This window comes from Arabidopsis thaliana, chromosome 5 (genome assembly GCF_000001735.4).
Source record: "Arabidopsis thaliana chromosome 5, partial sequence".
Lineage (NCBI taxonomy): Eukaryota > Viridiplantae > Streptophyta > Magnoliopsida > Brassicales > Brassicaceae > Arabidopsis > Arabidopsis thaliana.
Window position 1 is genome coordinate 11,322,974 of NC_003076.8, and position 24,240 is coordinate 11,347,213.

General features: G+C 43.5%; 1 non-coding gene and 4 pseudogenes across 5 annotated transcripts; 2 read left to right on the plus strand and 3 right to left on the minus strand.

Annotated features, from left to right (window-relative positions):
* Positions 1-1,007: 1,007 nt before the first annotated feature.
* On the minus strand, positions 1,008-6,911 carry AT5G29975 (annotated as a pseudogene; the record flags this gene model as incomplete). Its single annotated transcript has 1 exon — positions 1,008-6,911.
* On the minus strand, positions 1,397-1,617 carry MIR854b. Its single transcript, NR_142796.1, has one exon. It is a non-coding gene; the product is annotated as a microRNA ath-MIR854b precursor (primary transcript).
* A 5,501-nt stretch (positions 6,912-12,412) lies between the features above and the next one.
* Positions 12,413-16,168, plus strand: AT5G30060 (annotated as a pseudogene; the record flags this gene model as incomplete). The annotated part of the gene is made up of 1 exon: positions 12,413-16,168.
* Positions 16,169-17,069: 901 nt separating this feature from the next.
* On the minus strand, positions 17,070-21,860 carry AT5G30102 (annotated as a pseudogene; the record flags this gene model as incomplete). Its single annotated transcript has 1 exon — positions 17,070-21,860.
* Positions 21,861-22,425: 565 nt separating this feature from the next.
* On the plus strand, positions 22,426-23,305 carry AT5G30123 (annotated as a pseudogene; the record flags this gene model as incomplete). Its single annotated transcript has 1 exon — positions 22,426-23,305.
* Between the last annotated feature and the right edge of the window lie 935 nt (positions 23,306-24,240).

A 24,240-nucleotide genomic window follows, 5' to 3' on the forward strand; every position in this document is an offset into this window, starting at 1 on the left:
AAACCAAAGGCTTTTAACCTTTCTTCTTTAGCTAACAAGAACCTCATTCTTTTCTTTAACATTCCCAACACCTTTACTAGATTTTTTTCTAACTTCTTTAGCTTACTTCCCCTAGAATTCTTTCCCTTTCCTCATCAACAATGGATTCCCTCTTTTCTTTTAAACACATCCCAACCCATGATATAAGCGCCCACCTAGTCCTATCCAGTCTGAAGAACGCGAACTAGAACTACATGAGACACTATCTCTGTCGTTACGAACCTAACACTTTCTACCAAGCTCAATCGAAATAAGACCTCACAAACACTCACAAGTGATATAGGGCTTGAAAGAAAGTTCAGGTTTGGGTATGGGTTAACTGCTCTAATAAGGAGAGTCAGCTACTTGGATCAACAAGAGTGGTTAAAATGAGTAAGAAAATCCAAGTATTTTAGGGTATCCATGAGTTCAAATTCGATTCCAAGACATGATAATTCTAAATCAGATTCAAGTTCAAATTGATAGGGAATGATATCAGATCCTAACAGTGTGGTCGAGTAGAGCAATCTAGGCATGGTGCAGTTCTTACTTCAATTTCAATGACAACGCATCAAACAACTAACAACGAGGGCACCGAGCTTATCTGGTGAACCAAAATGCTTACAAGGCTATCTCATCATTATCCCCTATGCATATGCAACAATCCTAAACGAAACACTCTAGACTCGATCCTAAATGCAATGCAACTACATGAACACTCTATTTTTGTGAAATCATTTTCTGGAATTTTTCAATTTTTTTGGTTTTTCTATGCCTTAGATGAATGCAGACTCAAGATTATACAATGCAACACACACTTCCTGAGCCCTCCCCCAAACTTAAATCACACAGTCCACTGTGTGACCAAATTTGGAAGAGAGTACTCAGGACAAAAACACATCACAAAAACTAAATAAAAACAAGAGATGGTATATTACAATGGTGGAGTGAGGTGCATACCTCAGTGGAAAAAGGAGCGGAGTTGGTCGTCAATAGCTGCCTGTGATTGCTCCCAGGCCATCGAAGAATCTCCCTGTTGTGTCTCAGCTTCCCCCTGGGGGTACTCGACCTCTGCTCCTTCGTCGCGGCCAGCACCGCTCTGATGATACTCGACCTCTCTTCTTCTGCTGCGGCCAGCACCGCGGTCGCGTAAGCTACGGGACTGGAGAAGTCGTGTACTCCTGCTGCCAGACCTAGCGAGTGCAGCCTTCTTCTTTCTCCCGAGCTCCCGAGGCTCGAATGATGAATGCCTTGCAGGGACTGGTGGTACTACTCGGTCACTAGGCTCAGGCCTGTGGTGACTTGGCTCAGGCCTGTGATGACTTGGCCCCGGCGCGTCATATCTCCTCGAAGGCATGTCCTGAGGACGCTCTCCCTGCGGAATAGCTGTGGTAGAAGAGAAGCAACTTATCTTGTCCGTCAGAAACGTGATGGCCTTGAAGCACTTGATAAGTAACCTATCTTGTTTCTTGCACCACCTCTGCAACTTACTGTTGTTTCTGTGAGCTTCACTCAAGCTCTTGCTCTCCCGCGCTGGAGGTACGTGCTCACTGAAATGATACATGCTCGTATCATACTCCTCCTCCCTATCCTCATCCGTCTCAGCAAAATCATCCTCTGTAGCTTCCGTCGTAGGGACATTGTCATCAGTCGGTGGAGTGCTCTCAAAGTAGAGGTAATCACGCGCAGGTCTGAAGTCAATGTTCTCACCCTGAAGTATGGTTGTGGCCTCGATGCAGGGAAGCAAAATGTTGGCTGTTCGGGTCAGGGAGTGCTCGAATTTGTAGCGATAGAAATCTCCAACCATGTCGTACTCCAGAAACTCACAACGACGCAAGTGATCTAAATCCATCATCCTCGGATCAAACCCTGGAGACGTAAGAGGTACACCACATGCAATCAGAATCGGTGTCACAACGCCACCTACACAAAGGGCTCCTCGCACCTTCTTCTTTCCGTTGGTGTGCGCCCACTTCCTGTATCCACACAGGTGGATCAACAGAAGCATAACCGGTGGTGTATCATTGAGGTCGCCCTTTAGGACCTTCTTCCCCTTTGTTCTCCGGAGAATGCCCTTGAGTGCAGAATCAATCATTTCCATGTCTGTGTTAGACACGGTGCCCGTAGATTCCCTGGGGTACAGAACATTCGCTATTGAGCGCTGATAGTAACGGATCACAGGGCTTCGAATCTGGTTGCTCTTAGACCTTGCAGAGTTGAGCGCCAAATCGTTCCCAATGGTTAACCACAAATCCTCCAACTCTTCCCTCTCGAACTTGGGTTTAGTTCCCTTTCCACTAGGAAAACCAAATAATCCTTCCAAGCTCTTGATAGATAGCTGGTAACGCTGCTCGTTAACTGAAAAAGTCAAGAACCCCAACCCTTCACTCTCCAGTTCATCTGCAGTAAGTCCCTGATACAACTCCACTTGCAGAGTGGAGATAAACTCTATTGTTTCCTTCTTGTAAGCGACGTACGGGTAAGACATCAGCGTCTCAAGATGGCACTTCTCGAATAAGTGCTGTACGTCCTCCAGTAGCCCAAGCTGGGCTAGAGTCTCGTAACAGGGGTACCTCGTTCCCCAGAAGTCGTTCAGCTCGAAAAGTCTGATGTACTCCTCCACTGTAACTTCATCAGGCTTGTTCAACAGTTTTGTTTCTCTGTGCCATGACTCAGGCTCATACTCGACGTCAATATCTTCGTCGATCAACTCATATCTGCTGGTCATCGCTCTCTTTCCTCTAGCAATCTCAGCTCTCCTTTCATTGCGTCGAGCTACTGAGCGTTGGGTCTCGGCTCTGAAGCTCTCATAAGCCTGTTGCTCTCTCTCTGGTCTAGTTGACCAAGATTCAGCTTCATCGACGTTGTAATCCGCATCCATGGAGGATTCGCCACTGTAGTTACTCATATTGATTCCCTGAAAAAGAATGTAACTCAAAACCAAATATCAATATGTTAGTTTAAATAAACACACACACTAAACCAGTCAAGTACGCGGTGGAGTGAAACGGTCGAGTAAACGGCGAATTTAGAGAAGACGGTGGCGGTTTGAGGAGTAGTCGAGTAAAGAGACGAATGGAGGCGCAGTGAATGGCGAGGTCGAGTGAATGGTGGATAGTTGAGAGATGGTGAAGCCGGTCCGGTGGTCGAGTGAACGGAGATGACGGAAGCACGGACAATGGCGAGAAACTCCGGCGAAGATGTTGAGGCGAAGTGTGAAGTGGTCGAGTGAAACGAGAGACGGTGAGAGAGTATGCGAAGCTGGAACGGCGAGAAGCTCCGGCGAAGTCGAGTAAATGAAGATGAAGATGAAGCACGGAGAGGTCGAGTTGCGGTCGAGTGGTAAGGAGGCGACGGTGAGAAGGAAGAAATGGCGAAATCGAGTACCATCGTCGAGTGAAGGAGAGAGTGAAGGAGGTGGCGCGAACGGCGACGGTTGTTTCGAGGTAGAGTGAAGGAGGGAGACAAAGCCGGAGGGGCGAGATCGAGTGAACGGTGAGGTCGAGTGTGATGGTGCGGTCGAGTGACTGAAGAGGAAGAGATATGGTGAGGTTTGGTCGTGCGTGTGAGGATGAGGTCGAGTGAGGGTTGTGAGGAAGAGAGATAGTGTCGGTGGGGAGAGATAGGGTTAGATCGAGTGGATGAGATGGAGTGCTGGGATTTTCTTATCCTTAGAAACGCTTGGGGAACAAAAGTGAGAGGTGGTGGGCCACGCTCTGTCTGTTTGTCCTGAAGCATTGTTTATTGTTGTCTAGGAATGTCTCAGAGCCTTCTGTAATCCTCTGTAAATTTGATAAGCTCTCTGTAAGTCTTTGTAGCTTCTGTTGGTCGAGTATAAATATGATTTCAAAATTTTGAGTTTTTAAAATCATTACTAATACTCGACCAAACTACTCGAACTCATGGCCTCTGAGTGCAACAGAGGTTTTTTCAAATTCTTGAATTTCTGAAATACTCGATCTCCTGTTGCTCTGTAGAGTAAAAATTTTAAATTTTTACTCTACCTCCACGCTGTTTCTCTGTTCCTGAGAATCAGAAACACAACCAAAAACAGATCAAAAATAACGAGAAAATAAAAGTTTTATTTACAGAAACAGTCTTGGGAATTCCTCCCAAGTGAGCTTGTTTAAAGTCTCTAGCTTGACTCCTCACACTCATTAAGAAGAAAATGGGTGATAGAGAGGGTCTGCATAGTCCTCTCTAATCTCATCATCATATTCAGCATCCTCTCTTGAGAGATGAGTTGCAGAATACTCAATTCTTCTTTCCTCGAAATAGGCTTCTTTCTCTTCTGGTGGATAATCTATCTCTTCAGACCATCTTGAAGTAATCTTTTTCCTCGGGATAGTGTTATTCCCGCATTTGGATTTAGCTATCTCTTGCATCTGATCCAGTTTACTCTTAAGTTGCTCAACTGTCTGAGCTAGCTTCTCTATGGTCTCTTCTTGCTCATCAGATTTCTTTTTGAGATTTCGCAAGTCGGGTGTAGAGGCTGTGCTTGGTCTAGCGATTGAATTCGAAGGCTGAGGTTGAGCCCTGACCTTTTCTTCTACAGCTGTCCTTTGCGAGGTTTTATTGATGTCAAACTGGAGCTTGATGTGCTTCCCAAGGTTGAGACTTATTCTCCCATCTCTGACATCTATCATCGCTCCCACTGAGGCTAAGAAAGGTCTTCCTAGGATTAGAGGATCCTTAGGTTCTGCTTCCATATCAAGCACAACGAAATCCGTAGGCACCTCCACTCCATTAATCATTAGTGGCAGATCTTGTAGAAGGCCGAAGGGTTTTCTTGAAGACCCATCAGCAAGGATTAAAGTCAGGTCGCAAGGTTTGTACTGAGTGAATTCCAGCTTCCTTGCTACTGAGAGTGGCATTAGGCTTACTGAAGCTCCCAAATCACAAAGGCAATTGCTGAAAACCAATTGACCGATGGAACATGGTAGAGTGAAAGTTCCTGGATCTTCCAGTTTTTCTTGAACACTCCTCTTAACAGTGGTCCTAGACGGGATAGCATCACATTCGTCTTCTGAATCTTGATGAATCTTGATCCTTTCTAGAATTGACTTTCTCACATCTTTGTGAGGATCCGGGATTAGGTTGAGCACTTCTATTAGAGGCATCACCGCTTCCATCTCATCAAGCTGCTTCTCTGCAAGAGAATTGTATCTTTCTATCCATGCTTTCCTGAATTTCCATGGAAGAGCACGTGAAGGTAATGGTGCTGGCTTGAATCGTTTTACCATCCTCTCAATGATGGCTGCTTTCTCGTCTAGGTTGGACTGTGTTTGAAATCGGGATCCTGCTGAATGGTCGAGTCCAACCACTGAAATTTCAATCTGAGTAGAAACCTCCCCGTCTTGAACATCACTGTCCTCGGTGATTGATGTGGAGACATGTCGAGTAGGCAGCTCTCGATCATGGCAGATGGTGATAGCGTGAGCGGTGGCGTATTCCTTCGGGTTCTGTATGGACTTTCCTGGAAGTCCTGTTACTTTTGGAGCAGAAGTTGACGCTGTTTGTCCTTCCATGTATCTGACCTTAGAGGTAAGTGCCTCAAGTTTGATATTCAGATCGTTGAAAGTACAATCAACCTTGTTGTGGATTTCGGCCATCTTTTTGGCGAGATCCATTGCTCCTGCAGCTTGCCCTTGGAGAATCTGCTGTAACATGTTCTTCAAGTCTGAATCTGGAGTTGTTGAAGCTGGTTGTTGTTGCTGCTGTGTGAACCCAGGTGGTGGAAGTTGCTGCTGATAGTTGCCCTGATACTGCTGCTTAGGAACATACCCTTGACCTTGGTTGTATGGAACAAAGGGCTTGGGTTGATTCTGCTGCTGTGAAGGGTAAACTTGGTCCTGCGGGTTTGCAACGTTTGTACTTCTGTAAGACAGATTGGGATGGTTCTGCTTGAAGTTGTTGAAACCTTTGTTGTAACCTCCTTGGTTCTGCACATAACTGACCTCTTCTGATTGCATAGTCTCCCCATCCTGAACTTGGAACGTCTCATCATCACCCAGAAAATGAATGTGCTTCTGTTGCGCAAGCAGTAGCTTGTCCAGTTTGTCATTCATGGCTTTCATTTCCCTGCGGTGCTTCTCATCAGAATCAGAGCTGGTGCGGACGCTTCTATCATAATCTTCATTATAGTTGCCATCCGACTGAGCTAAGTTCTCTACCAGCTCCCATCCGTCTTCAACGTCTTTGTTGAGAAAGTTCCCGTTAGAAGCGGTATCTAGAAGCATCCTGATTTTTGGGAGGACACCTCTGTAGAGAGTGCTGAGAAGCGAAGCTTTGGAGAAACCATGATGAGGACATTGCGTCTGATAACCTTTGAAGCGCTCCCATGCTTCGCAGAAAGTCTCATTATTCGTCTGAGTGAAACCGGAGATATCATTCCTTAGTCTCGCAGTCCTGGAGTTCGAGAAAAACTTAGCCAAGAAGGCTTTCTTGCAGTCATTCCAGGAGGTGATAGAGCCTTGAGGAAGCGACTTTTCCCACTGATGGGCTTTGTCTCCAAGAGAGAAAGGAAACAATCTGAGCTTGAAGCCATCCTCACTGACTCCATTGATCTTTGTTAGGCTGCAGAGCCTATCAAACTCGTCCAGGTGATCGAGTGGATCCTCCATAGGGAGGCCGTGGAACTTGTTGCTCTGAACCATGGCAATGAGACCGCTCTTGATCTCAAAGTTGTTGTTCTGCACAGGTGGAGGCACGATTCCATTACGCTGATTGTGGTTGCGTGGTGCATCGCCTGCACCTATGTTGTTTGGTTGCACCTGCTCATCAACAACTGCAGCCATTGTGTCTGTTTCTGTCTGTGTTCTGAGTTGGCGTGCAATACGGTCGATGTTATCGTTGAACAGGAGATTCTGATATCCTCGTGACCGTGTTTGCATACAACGAGTACCAACTGGTGAAGCTAGTGATCCGTAGTACCTAAATCAAAACAGACAAACAGAAATAACACAAAGTTAGTAACTTTCAGAAAAAATGAAAAAGAACTTGATCTTAAATATTCTGAAATCTCAAATATAGCAAACAAACACCCAATTGGCAACGGCGCCAAATTGATAATATATTTTTAGTCAATTATTCCTAAAACACCAATCATGTCATTGTAGTATTTTAGGTGTCAATCCAAATGGGTGTGATGCAAACAGATGAGATGTGATCAGAAGTCTCTAAGTCAAGCCAAGCAATAACAGATTTGGGGTTTCTAAGAGTCCTAAGCGAACATGCAGAAAACAGAAGCAATAACAGAATTACTAAAATCACTCGACCACAACAGGCTGATGCCATAAGTAGGATGTGGTCGAGTAACAGGTCGAGTAACAGACAGGATATGAAACAGCTATACTCGACTGCACAGTCTGTTGCCAGACACTGGGTGTGGTCGAGTATACTGGTCGAGTGATTGTAAAAACTAAGAAACAGGCAATGAGAACGATTAAGCGATAACGATAAAACAGAGAAATAAGGTAGACGAGAAATTCCTAAGGATGGGGTAATCGAGTAGAGTGGTGTCCTAGCCTATTCGAATGGTTAACAAGCGCAATCAAGCTATCCCTAGACAACAGGTTCAACAACAGATCAATCCACTCCCGTGATAGAAATCCTCAAGCAAAGCTAGCCAAGACTAATTCCCATTAACGGAATCTAACTATGCAGGTAATACGAACAGACTGATAAAGTCAATAAACGCTCTAAACGGCCAATCCCTTGGGATAGAGACGCATATCTCAGGAACTAGTGGATCAAGCATTCCATCGAACACCTTCTGGGTGCGGGAATGCTTGGGATCGAATTCCAGTTGATCAGAAAGAAATAAGCAGTAAACGCAACTAGTCCTAAAGGGATTCAATCAATTCTAAAACTTAACCATTCTACAGACTACGGATTCCACAACTACTCTATCCCATCCCTAAGAATTCTAAGTCACTACTCAGACAGCATGCTCAAAGACATAAACGCAGGTAAACGATAATATTGCATAAGTAAAGAGATAAAGAGTAGAGAAACAAGATGACTAATGAAATCAAACGCGGAATCTCAATAACTTGGAAAAATCGCGAACTACAGGTTGCAAAAGCAAAAGCGGCGTAGCAGAGTAAAACTGAAAATAAAACTGAAGCAAAAACGCAATGTCGACTAGATGTTTTAGGACAGAACCCTAAAACATCTATTTATACCAAACAAAATAAAATGATAGTAGACGGGCCAATAACCTAATCGCCCGGCCCATAGAGTGATAACGGGCCGAGATGGGCTTCGTGATCCGATGGAGGTCCAGGCCGCTTCCAAACACTTTGTCTTCTCCTCTTTTCTTCCTTGTGCTCAGCTTGTCTGGTTGAGTGCGGATTTGAGTAGACTGTGAAGACGTGATCGAGTGTCCGGTCGAGTGATGGTGATGGTGGTGAGTGATGATACTCGACCAGGGGGTCGAGTAACGTGGTAGAGTGAATGGTCGAGTGTGGTCAGGTGGTGTGGCGAAGCGGTACTCGACCGGGGGTCGAGTAATGTCGTCGAGTGGCCTGAGCTGAGGTTACTCGACCTGGTGGTAGAGTGGACGGGAAGAATGGCTCCAAAGTCACTCGACCTGGGGGTCGAGTATGTGGGAAGAATGGCTCCAAAGTCACTCGGCCTGGGGGTCGAGTATGTCTTCTGGTTCTGGCTCGTTTCTTCCAATTTGCTCGCAAACAGCTCCAAATCACCTGAAAACAACTCAGAAATGCAATATGTATGCAAAGCTATCCTAATCATGCAAAGTGTGCAAGAATGATGAGAAATGATATAAAACAGTGATGAATGATACGAAACTAGACTCAAAGTGATGATGAATAGACACTGAAAACATGCAAATTATAGACATATCAAAAGTCCATGACGCTTTCAAGTTTACAGAAAAGGAAATTTGCCCCAGAAGACTTCCCTATTTGCATTATTAATCACTGGACGTTTTATAGGGTTTATATACATTGTTTTAGACCTAAGTTTCTTTTATCAAGTTTTTTGCAAAACCCTGTTACAAAGAGACATAAGCTATTCATCCATTGTTTTCAGATATTCATTCAGTTTTGAATACAGTGAAGAGATCCTTTCTTTCCCTCATCTTTATTGCTGTGTTTATGTTTTCATACTCAATTATGTTGTTTGCTTCAATCAATTTCTCTGAGTAATCTGCTTGTTAGGGAATAGAATTTCTCATTAGAAATTCATATGGTTTAGTAGATTGCCCTCTTTTCTAGGTTATTTATAGAATTCTTCATCTTTAATTATGCTTAATGCAAGATCTAGAGTACTTAACTAGATCTTGAATCCAAACAATAGATATGCCCACCATAGGTATCTGTAGTTTGATCTATTATTTGATGAGCCTAGTTTATAAGTGTGTAATAAGAATCAACCTATTTACTAAGGTGAACAATCGAACTCGTTAAGATAAAAATAAACAAACGAGAAGTTGCGATAAGAAGATACCAACATAAAAAATAACTGTCAATCAAAAAGTTATGATGAAACCACATGAATGAAAAAAGTAACCGTCAATATGTTAACAGACACAATTGTTTACGATGAAAATACAATTTTATGAGAAGTTACTATAAAAAAGACACTAACAGAAAAAATAACCACCAATGTTAACCAAAAGTGACGATGAAAAGAAATGAATGTAAAAAAGTAACCGTCAATATTTTAACAGACACAACTATTTACAATGAAAAGACATGACTGTAAAAAACGTAACTGTCAAAATTTTAATAGACACAACTATTTACGATGAAAGACACGATTGTAAAAAAGTAATTTTTAATATTTTAACAGACACTACTGTTTACGATGGAAATACAGTTTTACGAGAAGTTACGATAAAAAGACACTAACAAAAAATATAACCGTCAATGTTTAGAAGAGATGCTATTTTTAGAAGAAAATTATTTTTTTACTGCTACTTTTGTCAATCTCCCTTTTTTGCAAGAAAAAATTTTGGCAGAAAAATTTTGATATAAATATTTTGTGGCGGAAACATATTTGTCAGTAATTTTTGGTGATTAATTCATGTATTTTTTGAATCTTTTTGTTTTGAATTTTAATAATTAAAATTAAAATATTTATTTGAATACTATTTTTGGAATTAAAAACTTTTGATTGCAATCCTATGGACCCAATAAGATCATACTCACCATTGTATGGATATAGAAGTATAGTATCTACTCTACCTTTGGTTAATAAAAGACTTATTAAAAGAGTAGGTTCAGGAGCGTCAATTTTGGTATCGAATGACCCATGGATACCTGCTCAGTCCCTTTGGTATGTGCATTACATTTGGGCTCACCAAATAGACTTGATGTCATGGGTTGACATTTTACAAAATCCAGAAAATATACCGTAAAGTCTGACTATTATACAAAAAATGATGAAGTAAGGTGGAAACCAAAGTCGCTTCTCTGGCCCAAATACCAAGCCTTCTCAAGCCTACTTTTGGAAAGTTCAATGTCCACAGAAACGAAGACATTTTATTTGGCTAGTTACTATAAAAACTTTATATAAATTAATAATACTAGGACTGTAAAATTTATTAATTTAGAGAAGTATTAATTATAGAAAGATTTTTCTAATTTAGTAACTTTTTTAATTTTTCTATGAAAATATATAATTGATATCTCTATAATTTGCATAATTTAGGCTTTCATTCTTCACCTCTTTGCCATTGTTTCATCCATATTTTATCTCATTAGTAGTTAATTTAGTATGTTTTGCATACTTAGGACGATTTTGCATTAGGATTGCATGTGCATTGCATATTGGATTGCTTTCAGGTACTTTAAATGCTTTTTGTGTTCAAACAGAGGAGAAATTGAACAAAAAGTCAGGATGCTGAATTATACCCTCATCCAAAGTACTCGATCGCAACCTTAGAGGCCTAATAAGGGAAAACACTCGATCACAATTCCGGAGAAGCTAGCAGCTCATTTTCACTCTATCGCGAAGCCAAAGGAATCACCCACCAAACCACTCGATCACCAGCAAGCCCATCTACTCATTTTACACAGAAAAGAAGAGAAGCTGAAGAAACCACTCGATCACAACCTCAAGACATCCACTCGATCGCAAGGTCGCTGGACCATTCCATCTTGTCCACTCGATCGCAAGACGGAGTCCTTGAAGCCCAGTTTGATCCATGACATACTCAATCGCAGGGAGGCCCATTTTAGCCCATCAGATGCTCGATCGCTGCGTCCCAACGTGAAGATTACTATCTATCGAGTTTCCTATTTGTTTCATTTCGCTTTTATAAATGGCATCTAGGGGTTTTCCCTAGGGTATCCATCCTTTATCTTATTATCATCTTTTTTGCAAACTTTTGTAGCCGCAGAAATCTCCGGCGATTTTGTAGTCACTTTCAAGTATTTGATAGTTCAGTTTTCGTTTCATCCTTTATCATGTTCTCATTTGTTGCATTGCTATTGTCTTTTATTACGTCTGAGCAATGAACTGTATTTCTGAGGATGGGATAGAATAGTTGTGGTGTCCTTAGTCCCTCTAGGTGGTTGAGTTTAGAATATTAGAGTCTCTTCTGGATTAGTTGCGCTTATTGTTTGTTCCTTCTTGATCAACATGAATATGAATCAAGATATTCCCGCACTCAGAAGGTGTTTGATGGAATGTCGGATCTATTAATTCCAATGATATTCGTCTCTATCCCAAGGGATTGGCCGTTTAGAGCGGGTATTGGCTTTAACAAATTGATGTTATATAGTCTACTTAGTTAGAAATCGCTACTGGTGATTAGGTCGGTGTCTAGCTCTCTGCTTGAGGATTTGATGCACGGTAGTGAATTAATCTGTTGTTGAACTTGTTGTTTCGGGATAACATCGGTGAAGTTTTGTCAACCGTCTAAGTAGATTAAGGAGACCACGCTATTCGATTACCCCATCCTTAGGAATCTCTCATCCATTTGATTGTTTGTTATCACTTTTGCTTTGTTATTCATCTCCCTTTTATTGTCATTTCATATTTTAGTTTCATTTCATTTCTGTTATTGCACATTAAGACTGTTAGAAACCAACAACTCTCTGCTTGGCTTGACTTAGTGCATTCTTATCATATCTCATTTGTTTGCATCATACGAGATTGGATTGACAACCTAAAATAGTACAACGACACGATAGTATTTTAGGATTAATTGATACGAAACACCTATTATCAATTTGGCACCCTTACCAATTTGGTGTTTGTTTGCTATATTTGAGATCATTAGAATTGGTAAGATCAACTTTGTTTTTGTTACAAAAGATACTGTCATTTTGCTTTTCTCTCTTTGTGTTTCAGGTACCCAGCAACAGCTTTACAAACTCATATCTAATAGGTCTGCTAACGCTGAGCTAATACCTGTTGTATGCATACACGTTCACAAGGAAATCAAAAACGTCCTATTCAACGATAACATCAACCGTATTGCTCGCCAACAGAGAGAACAGACAACAACAGACTAAATGGCTGATGTTGTAGATGAGCAAGTGCAACCCAATAACATTGGTGCTGGTGACTTTCCACACAACCCCAACCAACGTCATGGCATTGTTCCACCTCTAGTATAGAACGACAACTTTGAGATCAAAACGGTCTCATTGCAATGGTTCAAGGGAACAAGTTTAATGGCCTGCCAATGGAGGATCCGCTAGATCATCTAGAAGAGTTTGAAAGGCTCTGTAGCCTTACTAAAATAAATGAAGTCAGTGAAGATGGTTTCAAGCTTCGCTTGTTTCCCTTCTCACTTGGAGACAAAGCCCATCTGTGGGAAAAGACGCTACCCCAGAATTCAATCACAACCTGGGATGACTGCAAGAAAGCCTTCTTGGCTAAATTCTTCTCCAACTCCAAAACTGCAAGACTCTGGAATGAGATATCCAGATATCAAGCAAACGGAAACCTTTTGTGAAGCTTGGGAACGCTTCAAAGTTTATCAAACCAAATGCCCTCATCATGGCTTTAAACAAGCTTCTCTTCTTAGCACACTCGCACTAGCTCTGAATCTGATGACAAGCACCGAAGAGAGATTAAAGTTCTCAATGACAAGCTAAACAAACTTCTCCAAGTGCAGCAGAAGCATGTTCAATTCGTCTCAGACGATGAACCATTCCAAGTTCAAGAAGGGGAGAATGATCAGTGTGCTGAAATCAGCTATGTTCAGAACCAACGTGGCTACAACAAGGGATACAACAATTATAGACCAAACCCAAATCTGTCATACCGAACCACCAATGTAGCCAACCCACAAGACCAAGTCTACCCTTAGCAGCAGTAGCAGCAACAACCCAAACAGTTTGTTCCTTACAACCAAGGCTAGGGGTTTGTTCCAAAGCAACAGTTTAAAGGAGGATATAAACAACAACAACAACCACCACCTGGTTTCCCATCACAACAGCATCAACCACATTCACCTCAGGATTATGATATGAAAACCATGCTCTAGCAGATCATTCAAGGACAAGCAACATGAGCAATGGAAATCGCAAAGAAGATGGCCGAGTTAAACAACAAAATCGACCACAACTACAATGAACTTAATAACAAGTTCAAGTCATTGAGCACTAGGATACGATATATGGAAGGCATCCCCGATTCACCATCTATTACCTCCAACCCAGGCTAGCTTCCAAGGAAAGCAATCCAGAATCCAAAGGAGTATGCCATTGCCCATGCAATCACAATCAAACATGATCGAGAGCTGTCAACTTGACATGTCCCTACATCACTCACTAAGGACAGTGTGATTCAAGTGGGGGAGGATTTTTTATAAGGATGATGTTTTGGCTCACAATCAAAGAGCACATACTCAACAATCAACCCACTCGACCACAAGCTCCGCCAGCTACTAACTCTGTTGAAAAACCGGTAGCTACAAAGACCAAAGATACAGTCTTCGTTCCTTACAAACCTCTGCTTCCATTCCTTGGTCGATTCAAGAAAGTTCTAGTTAAGAAATACCAAGACCTCCTAAAAAAACAGATAAATGATCTTGAAATCACTATACCTTTAGTGGACTATCTCGCAGTGATACCTGACTCTCACAAGTACATGAAAGACCTAATCACAGCTGATATAACCCGATTTTTACTGATTTTATTTATGTTTTAGGTATAAGATTTTGAGTCTTTATGTTTTTCCTCGAGTCTTTTTAGTGTCTTTTCAGGTATTTTATGCAATGGGACAACAATGGAGATAAGAAGACATTTTGGAGCAAAAGCTAAGGAAAAGGAAGCTAAGGACGATTTTGGTTCAGGAATCAGCGAGGAGTGTCGATTAAATTTGACAGAAGATCAAATTTGCTCCAGAAGACTTCACTATTTGCATTATTAGTCCCTGAACGTTTTTAGGGTCTATATATATTGTTTTTAGACCTAAGTTTCTTTTATCAAGTCTTTTTCAAGTTTTCTACAAACCCTATTACTAAGAGACATAAGCTATTCATCGATTGTTTTCAGAGTTTCATTCAGATCTATATATACAGTGAAGAGATCCCTTCTTTCCCCTTCTCTATTTACTGTGTTTATGCTTTCACACTCAAATATGTTGTTTGCTTCATCCAATATGTGTGAGTAGTCTGCTTGTTAGGAATAGGGTTTCTCATTAGGGATTCATATGGTTTAGTAGATTGCCCCCTTTGCTAGGTTATCTGTAGAATTCTTCATCTTTAATTATGCCTAATGCTAGATCTAGAGTAACTAACTAGATCTTGAATCCAGACAATAGATATTCCCGCCATAGGTATCTGTAGTTGGATCTATTATTTGATGAGTCTGGTTTATAGGTGTGTAATAAGAATCGGCCTATTTACTAAGATGAATAATTGAACTCGTTAAAAATGCATATTTAGGTTGATAGTTTCTCGACTTCTCCGGTTATTATTAGCTATAGATATAGGGAGTTTCGCGGCACGCCCACCGGTTATTCCATATTTAGAGTTTGAGTTTAAGAATGGTTCGATAACAACCTAGCTTTCATTAGATCTACTAACCAATAGTTTCCTGAGAATACCCTGTTCCTAACTCTTTATTAAATCGTTTACAACACAATCAATCTGCTGTCTTTTTACTTTGTTCTCTTTTATTTTCACTTATACCCTGCTAGCTTAATCTCGACATTTAACTCACTGTTTGAACAAAAGAACTCCGTGAATTCGATCCTCAAATACTGCAATTGATCCCTTATTTGAGGAAGTAGTTTTAGGTCATTTGAACCATATCAAATTTGGTGACGTTGCCGAAGTTCTTGGGAATCATCATTGAGTTTTGTTTAGAGATTTCGTCTAGTTTTTACTTCTATTTTGTTACTCACGCGTTTCTTGTTTTCTTCTTTTCTGTCTTTCAGGTGTATGTCTAGGCAAACAAGGAGCACAAAATAGAAGGAGCTTATCAACTTGTCTGTTCTGGACTTGGGAAAACTTGAACGCACCAACCGAAAAACTCAGAAATTAGCAATGGCTGACAAAGTCATCAGAGCTGATGTAGAAGGAGTTTTGAGAGATGAGGATGGGCAAGCCAACAATGAAGCGGGTCAGAGATTGGATGATCATGGACTCATCCTACCTGAGGACGCCAATGAGGATCAGGCGCGCCTCAATGCGCAATTAGCTGCTCGAGATGCAGCAGGACTCGGTGTCGAGCGACACCAACTGGGTGTCGATCGACACTATCAGGAGCAACACGCGAATGCAATCGGTGTCGAACGACACAACAGAGGTGTCGATCGACACCAACACCAGATTCCTGCAGTTGCGGAACCACGTCGTACACTTGGGGATTTCAAAAGGCCAGACTTGTTTTATGCTAATCGATCAGCGATTGTACCCCCACCATTCCAGAGGAACGACTATGAGCTGAAGCCTGGCTACTTTGCTTTAGTTGGCCATCATCCTTTTCATGGCTTATCTCATGAGCAGCCAATGGATCATATCAAAAGATTTGAGGATCTTGTTTTGAGCATCAAGGCTAATGGAGTCTCAGAGGACTACCTACTGTGCAAGCTCTTCCCTTATTCACTTGTTGGGGAAGCAGCTTCTTGGCTGAAGCAACTTAAAGCAGGTTCCCTCAAGACTTGGAGAAGCATCAAGACAGCATTTTAGAACAATTTTTACGATGATGCTAAGTCTGAGGAGTTTTTAAGGCTGTTTGGGTCCCAAGGTCCGAACCGGTCTCAAGAAGTGACGCAGACGTCCAATTCTGGTGGAGGGTCTGAGGGAAGCAGGCCCTTCCATTGGTCTTACACTCACGACCGTGATCATCTGATCATTAAGGACGAGGCTGGGTTGGCGAATCTGTTTCGCCACATCAAAGGGAAGATCTGCTTTCCTTGCCGGCCACAGTCCTGCTACCGAATCCTCCGACTTTTTATTCTCCCGAGAGGGAGAGAGTTTAATGGTGAGTTTCCGGTGTTTTCTGTGTGTTTAGGTGTCTCCAATGGTCCTGGGCGCCCTTCCTTATATAGGGGACGAATAGATGCTTCCCGAATCAATACATCCGTTCCTTGCACCTTACCGAAGAGTTGCACCTTTCCGAAGAGTTGCACCTTTCCTAAGAGTTGCATCTCTTCGCCCGTAACTGTTCGCCCTTATCCACCCTTTGGGCAAGCAACCGTTCGACCATAACCGCCCAGCTAGTCGGAAAGTCGACCAGCTACCTCGAGCTCAACCGTCACTCGTCCAGCTGCCTCGAGCTCAACTGTCACTCGTCCAGTTGCCCGAGCTGGACTGTCACTCGACCTGAGTAACCGTCACTCCTTCCAGCTGAGCTTGAGCTTCGGGCGAGCTAACCCAGCTGATTTCCTTACGATCCTAGCTTAGCTCGCATGATTTACCCTTTGTCCGAGCGTATGGTCAGCTCCTTCTCACTTGTCCGAGACTCCACCTTCTTCTCTTTGACCAAGTCCTAGACAACGATCCTATTGAGGATCGCGGGCGTTACAAGTCTCCCCCCCTTGAATTGGATTTGTCCCCGAATCCGCATCAAGTTGATCTTTACCCATCTCCTTGAACCACTCCAGAAAATTGGCCTTCATCTTATTCTTGGTTTCCCAAGTGTATTTTTCACGGCCTCCATAATTCCACAAGATTTTAACAAATCCCTTGATTTTCCCTGAGTCCCTTTCTTCATTCGGTCAATGATCCGTACCGGCCATGCTTCCACCGTCATGTTCTCCTTTACCCGAGAGGTACATCTTCCTGATCACTTAAACACTTCCGTAGTTGTGATACATGAAAGACGTTGTGAAACGCGTTTAGTTTTGGAGGAAGGTCAAGTTTGTATGCCACCGCCCCTACTCGTTGGATCACCTTGTACGAGCCAACATACCTTGGGCTTAACTTTTTCCTTGAGGTGAATCGCCCCTTTGTAGGTCATCGCCTTTAAGTACACCAAATCTCCTACTTGGAATGCCAATTCCTTTCGACGCTTGTTGGCGTAGCTTTTCTGTCGATCTGTGGCTTCCATTAACTTGATTTTTAAGAACTTCATTCTCTCCGTGGTTTCTTCCACGATTGTAGGTCCGAACAACCGATGTTCGCCCATTGGCGTCCAACACAACGGTGTTCTACAAGCTCTGCCAAACAACGCCTCATAGGGAGACATACCTATACTAGCTTAAAAACTGTTATTGTATGCAAACTCTACTAACCTTAGATATTTCTCCCAGTTTCCTCCCCAATTCAAGACGCATGCCCTCATGTCCTCGAGGGTTTGAATCGTTCGTTCGGACTGTCCGTCCGACTGTGGGTGATAGGCAGTACTTAGGTTCACTCGAGTTCCTAAGGCCTTTTGAAAAGCCTTCCAAAACTTTGACGTGAATCTTGTGTCTCGGTCCGACACTATACTAACCGGAATCCCATGTAACCGCACGATCTTGTCTATATACTTCTCGGCAATGATTTCTGCTCCATCCTTATCCGAGATCGCCATGAAGTACGCAGACTTAGTCAATCGGTCTACCACAACCCTTACCGCCTTGTGTTTGGACTTGATCCCCCTCGGTAGTCCAGTGACGAAGTCCATCGTTATATGGTCCCACTTTTATTCCGGTATAGGTAGGTTTTGTAGCAACCCACTTGGTAATTGATGCTCCGCCTTAACTAGTTGACAAGTCGGGCACTTGGCCACCAATCTGGCCATCTCTTTCTTCATTCCTACCCAATGGTAGTACCTTTTAAGGTCGCGGTACATCTTGTTCGACCTGGGATGGATTGAGAACTTCAATTGATGCGCCTCTTTTAGGATTTTCTCCTTTAATGCCCTATCATTCGGGACACATACTCGACCGTTCACCACGATTGTACCATTGTTCGAGGTTTGGTACTTGTTCTTATTGTTTAGTGCCCATCCTTTTATCTCCTCGTCCCGTTCCTGAGCCAGCCGGATCCTACTAAGCACATCGGCCTGATCAACAGCTCCCAACCCTAAGGGTTCAACTTCCTTAGACAAGGCATTCACATACAATGTCCCCATCATGTTAACCAAGTCCACTTGGTTCCGCTCCGCTTCCACTTCCAAGCGCCTCCTACTCAGGGCGTCGGCGACTTGGTTGGCCTTGCCCGGATGGTACGCTATGTGCAAGTCGTAATCCGCCACAAGTTTCATCCACCTTCTTTGGCTTAGATTCAACTCCGGCTGGGTAAATATGTATTTTAGGCTTTTGTGGTCAATATAGATTTGAACCTTAGCACCATACAAGTATGATCGCCAAATCTTCAAGGCAAATACTACCGCGGCCATCTCCAAATCATGCGTAGGGTAGTTCTTCTCATGTTTCCGCAATTACCTTGATGCGTATGCGATAACACTCCCCTTTTGCATCAGTACGCATCCTAGTTCCACTATAGATGCGTCCGTATAAACCGTATAGGGCTCACCTTCCTCCGGTTAGACCAATAGCGGTGCATTAGTCAACATGGCCTTTAACTCCAGGAAGCTTTTCTTGCACTCATCCGACTAGTTGAATGCTATGTCTTTTACGGTCAGTCGAGTCAAGGGTTGGGCCATGCTCGCAAAACTCATTACGAACCTTCGGTAATACCCCGCTAGTCCGAGAAAACTCCTAATCTCGGTGGCATTCCTTGGTCGTGGCCACTCCTTTATCGATCGTATTTTCTCTGGATCAACCGTTGATCCGAGATAATATGGCCAAGAAAACCAACGCTCCTTTGCCAAAACGAGCATTTACTTAACTTCGCAAATAGCTCATGTTCCCTTAGCCGTTCCAGCACCACCCTTAGATGTTCTTGGTGAACTTCCCAAGATTTCGAGTAAACAAGGATGTCATCAATGAAGATGATAACAAACTCTTCTAAGAAATCCCAGAACACCCCATTCATCATTTTCATGAAGGTTGTTGGTGCATTGGTCAATCTGAATGGCATGACCACAAACTCAAAGCGGTCGTACCTTGTCCGGAAAGCCGTTTTCCCCACGTCCGTTAGCTCTATGGGAATTTTTGAAAACCATTGTGCGCCTCCAAGTTGATCCATCAACTCATCTATCCGGGGTAAGGGATATTTGTTTTTCATTGTAACTTTATTCAATCCCCGATAGTCGATGCATAGCCTAAAGCTGCCATCTTTCTTTTTCACAAACAGAACCGGTGCACCCCATGGTGAGCTACTCGGCCTGATGAATCCTTTATCCAACAATTCCTCCAACTATTTTTTTAGCTCCGCCATTTCCGCCGGTGCCATCCGGTACGGAGCTTTAGATATGGGGGTTGTTCCGGGTTCAAGTTCTATCGTGAACGGGTCTGACCGGTCTAGTGGTACACCACTAACGGCCGCAAACACGTCCGAGAAATCGTTGACGATCGGAATGTCTTTCAACTCCGCACTCGCCCCCACTTCCTTGGTTGTGATCGTGGCTAAATATGCCTCACATCGTTTCCCGAGCATCCTTTCAGCCTGGATTGCCGAGATTACCAAGCTTCCTGAGGTTGTTCTTATTCCTTGGAATTTTAACATACCCTCGTCCCTCTCGAATTGTATCCGTCCTCGGTGATAATCTATGTGAGCCTTGTACTTCCCCAACCAGTCCATCCCTAAGATAACATCATGTCTCTTTAGTGGAACAATGATTAGGTCCGCGTGCATATTGACACCTTTCACTACAAGCGAGATGCCCCGAACAAGTCTGGTCGGATACATTGCGTGTCCGCCGGCCGCTCGTACCCTTCCATAATCGGTGTTTGGTTCTTTCCTGAATCCACCTGATTCAACCAATTAAGGACTAACAAAACAATGTGTAGCCCCAGAATCAAATAGAGTGTGCGTTTCTACGTCACCTACTCTCAAGGTCCCTACACATTCCCTTAGAATGCTGAGTACCTCCCCTTTCTCATATGCATGATGCAATGCAAATGCAGTTATAAAAATAATGAATAGGGAGTTACGAGAACGTACCAGTGATCGCCTTGAAGTTTCCTGCATCGTTAGCTTCCTCCAACAACTCATAAACTAGCGGTGCCACAGCTTGCCGCTTTGGGGGAGGCGGCAGTCCGTTTCCCCCGCGATTGTCCCTTTGTCCGGCTTGCTTCTCTGCAGTCAGCTTAGTGTACTCCCGCTTAGATGTCCAGCCTTCCCGCAATAAAAACAAGTCCTTGTCTCTTCACCGAGAACCCTGGACTGTCCTAGTTCCATTCTCGTGCAGCTTAGGATCGCATGGTCCTTGCTTCCACACCGACCACATGCACCTACGGCCTTCCAGCAAGTTCCGTTGTGGCTCTTACCACAGGTCACGCATTCCCCGGTCTTAGCATCGGACTTGGTGTTATCCACCTTGTCAAATTTCCTTTTCTTATCCGCGGGTTTGGTGGGTTGATTATTCCAGATCGGAGCTTTCTCCCGATTGAAGTACCTTTCTTCCTCAATCCCTTCCTCAATCATCGCTGCCCTTTCAACCAATTTGAAAACCGAGGTCAATGTCCGGACCAAACAATGATTGTGGATCTCTATCCTTAGTCCGCGGATAAATCGGCACACTTGAGCTTGTTCCTCCTCAAGTTCACATCCCACATAACGCCTAAGGCCGTTAAACTCCTCATCATATTCACGCACCGTGCGGTTCCCTTGAACTTGGTTGAGGTACGCACATTCAAGCCTATCCCAAGCCTCCGGTGGAAAGTACTTCTTGTTAAACTCGTCTTCGAACTCCGCAAAGGACCGGACCTCGTCCCCTCTGCGTTTCTTGACGGTTAACCACCAGTTATGAGCGTCTCCTTCAAGGAAGTGGACCGAAATGTCCCTTTGGTAATCCTCAGGGCAGCGAGTAGACTTGAAGTTCCTTTTGAATCCTCAGGGCAGCGAGTAGACTTGAAGTTCCTTTTGAGTCTACTCCTCCACTCATCGGCCATAATCGGGTCCGTACTGCCCATGAAGTGTCTCGTGCCCAGCCTTGAGACATGTTCGAGAAGGCTTAGATAGTCTCCCCTTTTCCGCCATGATTCGGTTGCGAATTCACTTCCACAACTTCTAAGTCATCGTCCTTTTGGTTATCCACTCCTTGGACCACCGAATCCGCTACAACGGCCTTGGTTAATGTGGCTAATTGCGCCATCATCCCCTTCATCAAATCCCACTGTTCTTGGGCAGTTGGAGTACTGTTCCGGTTATCCGTGCTGTCCCTTGCACCGCTACTCTTCGGTGCTTCCTCATTTATGGAGTTCTTCCCGGCCTCAGGTCCGGCCAAGTCTATCCCATCGAGCATCGTCCCGACTCTGGTTTTCTCGTTGATCATCGTTTCCTCCTCAACCAAAGTCTCCTTGATAATGCCCTTGTACTTCTTACTCTTTCCCGTTTTGCTGTTCTTACCCATCTGCGAAACCACCAAAGTTAATCCACATAACTCATAGTAAAATTGCAAAAGAGTAAAGATCAACTACCGCGAGATTCTCAAGCCGACAAGTGGTGATACCCCTTAACCCAACACCTAGCCTTAGAACCAAGCATGATCTGATACCAACTTGAAAGGCCCCGATCCGGACTGCCTAAGTCCGGGCGAGATCTCTCGACGCAAGCCACTAAGTGACTCGGCCCTAACCGTTTATGAGGTTCATTCCTAGTATAATCCGTTTCATATGATTCCGTGATTCAATATATGAGACGTATAGAGTAAACAAACAATCGGATATTTTATTAATTAAGCAAAGGATTCGATACAACTTATGAGTTTGCATATAAGCTATTACAAGTGATATAATCGATCCCTAGACTATCCGAGCTATCACCACCCATCATCTCGACCTTGAGTCTCTCGCGCCTAAGCCAAGTCCTTCCCACGATCACCATTCGTTCCTGAAAGTCAATAACCAATAATTAATAATTGCGTCCTTCTAATTCCATTCTTATGCCAGTTCTAATCTCTGTTTTGCCCTTGGTAGGCGATAGCTGCTACCAACAAGCTGGTTGCTCTCTATGAGCAACGTCTGAACAAGGTTTCCTCAAAGAGCGAGTTCGAAGAAGGGAAGACCCTCATTTAGGAGCTGACAGCAAGTGTGAAGGCTGGTCAAGAACGCGAGGTCTCGTTCTAGGTATGCTTCGATTATGATTTGTTTGTATATATTTTATCGATGATGTGATGGTTCTGACTTGGCTGTGGTTTCAGGCGGAGATCGAGAGGTTTAAAATGGAGTTGTCCACTTCGAAGGATCTTGAGAATGGTTATGCGGAGAAGATCGGGGCCATGGAAATTGAGATTGGGGGGGGGTTGGGGGGTTGGAGGCAGATAAGCACACAACAAGGAACCAGATTCATCGCCTGACTGAAAAGAAGGACGAGCTCTCTAAAATAGTGATGGATCTTACTTCGATCGCACAAGGAGCAAAGAAGGCGGTTCACGATGCTAAGGTTGACCTAGCTGTTGTGTACTCGAAGTTGCTAGTTGGGATCAAGGAGAAGTGGATCGCCAAGAAGGAGTTCACCGTGCTGGAAGGTCAAGCAGCCGAGGTGGAGTCGAACTTGGCTTTGATCGACTAAATCGCTAAGGCTGCTATCGATCTGACCGTGGAGAGACCTTGGTAGCAAGCTGAGCTGGATGACCTGGAGGCGAGGTGCGCATCAAAGGAGGTATCAGACTTCACTCTGAGCAAGCTGGATATCCCGCAAGTGTTGGAGATGTCGGTGGTACGTCCAATGGACGTTGATGAGCAAGGAACGCCGATTGGCTTGGATGAGTTTGGGAGCAACAAGGATGCATTTCCAGGATGTCTCGCTGAGGATCCCGGTACTGTCTTTGCCACGCCGGTCGGGGAACCGAAGGAGTGATTACTTATGCTCCTTTCTTTAAGTTTTTGTGTTTTCGTTTCAGACTTAGTGCCTAGGAAGGCTTTCATCCTGTTGTTTGTTCCTTTTTGAACTTGGTGCCTGGGAAGGCTTTTGTCCCTTTTAACAAGTACTTTGTTTGCTTCTTGTTCGCGTGTTGACACTTTATCGATTTTGGTGTATGATCACCTCGTTTTGTTCATGTTCCGGATAATAATTAGACTTGTTTTGAGTCCAGGCTATTTTGGATGTGATATGGTATGTTCTTCGTATGTTTAAACTTAAGTAAGTTTGAGTGGTTTTATCTCGGGAACCTGTTGAAGTGAGGTCACACTAAGGACCTGCCAGATTTTGGGAGCTGGGCTTGTGGTATCGCCAGATCGCGAATGAAACCTTCGTTTCTTCCTTGTTTAGTATGTTACGTTTTGATGGCGAAGGAAGGAGTTAGATATGGTAGTCGTAAGTGAGCTCGGATGAAGTTGAAGTGATGTGTTTTTATAGGTAAGGTTCACTGTCGACTTTTTGGAAGCGAGATCACAAAGTGGATCCGCCAACATTCGTGTGTTGGGCTTTCGATATCGTAAGATTACGAATGAGTTTTAAATCGTAGTAGAAACAATTGTTTTGTGAAACATGATATTGAGTATCAAAATTTTCTTTTATTCTTATCTCGAAATTGTTAAGTACAAATGAGGTAAAGCAAACGATGATCTGATGTCTGGTCACCTAGAAAGGACCTGCTTGGTATCGAGGGATGGTTGAACTGTTAGGTGAGCAGCTAACCTTCTTTGATGGAAGTTGTGATGTTTGTTTTCCTTGTTGAAGAAAAATGTTTCAAACGGAAGAGTTAAGACGGTGGCTGCGTTCGCGGAGGGAACTGCCTACATACCTGGTTAGGGGATTAAGCCTTATCGTAGTTCGATTGAAGTGGTGGC